Raw genomic sequence first — 2,363 nt, 5'->3', positions numbered from 1 at the left:
GCCGCCCCGACGGCCGCCCCGGAGCTGTCCTCTGTGCTGCACCGCCGGCACCGGCACCGCGGCGCGGCGGGGCGGGAGGAGCCCGCTCGGCTCCCGCAGCGCTCGGCCGGGCTGTGCCGCCCTGCTCGGCTCCCGCGGCGCGCTCCGGTGCGGGTCCGGGGAGCGCGGGCGGGCGGAGGCGGGCGGGGAGCGGCGCCGAGCCCGGGGCAGCGAGCGGGGAGGCGGCGAGATGGAGATGGAGATGGAAAAGGAGGCGGCGGGATGGAGATGGAGATACGGGGAGGTGGCGGGATGGAGATGGAGATACGGGGGTGGGATTCCAGGGCAAGGCTCCGGGAAGCCCGGTGGCTCCGGGAAGCGCGGTGGCTCCGGGAAGCGCGGTCCCTGCCGCCAGGCAGCGGTCCAGAACGACTCGCCGGGCTTTCCCGGGAAGGAGCTGCGAGGTGAAGCACTGACAAGGGATCTCCCTCCGCCCCTCCTCGCCCAGCCCTGCAACACCGGGGAGACCCTGGCTGGAGGCTGGTGCCTGGCCTCAGGCACTTCAAAGGGACCGGCTGCACCTGCAGCTCTTTAGTTGCCCCGGAGAAGCAATTTTTCTCCATTAAACATCCCCCACACCTCAGCAAATACACCGAGAGCCGAGCAGGGGAGAATGAAGCCAGCCGGCCTCCCACCCATCTCGGGTACAGGTGGCTCAGTCAGCACAGCCCTACAAGCAATGCCACCCCCTTTTCCATCACACGCTGCTCTCTTGTACACACCCAGCACCTTCAATGCCTTTGATTTGCAACACAGGCAAATCTTTTCTTTGAAAATCAGCTCAGTTACCTGCTTACCACACAGAAATACACTGAGGGGCACCTGCAGCCAGCACTTCCCCCCAAAACCACCAACGACTTGAAGGCAGGCACGGGCGCTTGCCACAAAAAGCCCTCTAGAGAGACCAATTTCCATTTTGAGGAGGAATCATCGTTTCTGCCAGTGCCAGCTGTCATCTGCGTAGTACAGTTGTGTGGCAGAGCCTGTTTAGGCAGCACACAGGGAAGGCAGCCAGCCTTGTTTGGCTTTGCGCTGCAAGGAGAGGGAAAGCAGCTGGGTATTGCATATCCATGGTAATAAACAAGGTCTCTCACGGGGATTTTCCAGCCACATTAGCCTTCATGCAAAATAGATCCTCACACTGTCCCTTGCAGGCATCAGAGCCTCCAGGGTGGTGGGGATGTGCCTTGGGCCACACGAGCCCTGTGGAGGAGAAGAGTGGAAAAAGAGCAGGAGTTGGTTAATCCTGCCAGGCAGAGAGGGACCGGGGTGCGGTGACTGTCACACCCAAGGGGAGGCAGGACCAGCAAGGCAGTAAGATTATTTGTTTGCCCTCTGCTTCCAAGGCCACTGGCAGCACTGACCAGGGCACATCCAGAGCTGGGGAAGGCGAGGCAGAAGGTGCATTCAGCTGGGCTTGTTCTCCAGGACAAGGTTTACGACACATTAATAGCCAGTGCCCATCCTCTGGCCCCTGCACAGTCACCCCTGCACTCCCTGTCCTGTGGTTTAATTAATTTATTACAGCCCTTTCTAGTCCCAGCCCTGCCTGCACCATCACCCCCTCCACACACCCACCTGCCAGCCAGGGACCTCCACACAGCACCAGCAGAGCAGGATGAGGAGTGATCCATACTTCCTCCCTCCCTGGGGAACCAGGAAACATCTGGCTGGGCCCTCCTGCCAGCAGGAACAGCTCTCAGGGCATGGGTTGATGTTTCTCCTGCTTACAGCAGGGAGGAATTGAGCTCCGGGTGACCCCCAAGGCCCCCCCAGGCTTAGATCTTCTCACAGAGTAAGGCCCAAGTGTGCCTGATCGTGCACAAATCTGAGCAGGAACCAGGTTTTTGTGATTCCCATCACCTGGGGAAACAGGAGGACCTTTCCACAATGTGCTGACATTCCTTTAGCTCTGCAATTGTGCTTTTCTTTCCTGAGTCAAAGCTTTTGCACATGAAAGCTTTTTTTTTTTCTTTTTTTTTTCTGGGTAATAAGCAGTGTCCAGAGAGGAAAGTAAATGAATGCTTTTGAGCTTAGTGTCTCATAAATCATTTTTCAAAAGCTGCTCTCAGATCCCAGCAGGGCCTATGGCCAGAGGTGGAAAAAAACCCTGCTCTACCCCCCCCAGCCTGTTCCTGCTAATGATGGTTCCATGGAAATGAGTTACCTGGAGGCTTCTCCATGGACTCTTGGATGTGTTTTCCTCACCGAGTGATGATCTGGCTGCTCTAAGGGGTTCAGGTCACTCCCCAAGACAGAGAGTGGGACTGGTGGACACAAGGATGGTGGGTCCATCCTGTGGGATCCATCTCACAGTGCAGGGC

The sequence above is a fragment of the Corvus kubaryi genome, unplaced genomic scaffold (assembly GCF_017639235.1).
Source record: "Corvus kubaryi isolate FWS band 111438036 unplaced genomic scaffold, C.kubaryi_AGA036_p1.0 37284, whole genome shotgun sequence".
Lineage (NCBI taxonomy): Eukaryota > Metazoa > Chordata > Aves > Passeriformes > Corvidae > Corvus > Corvus kubaryi.
This window is presented reverse-complemented; position numbering follows the sequence as displayed.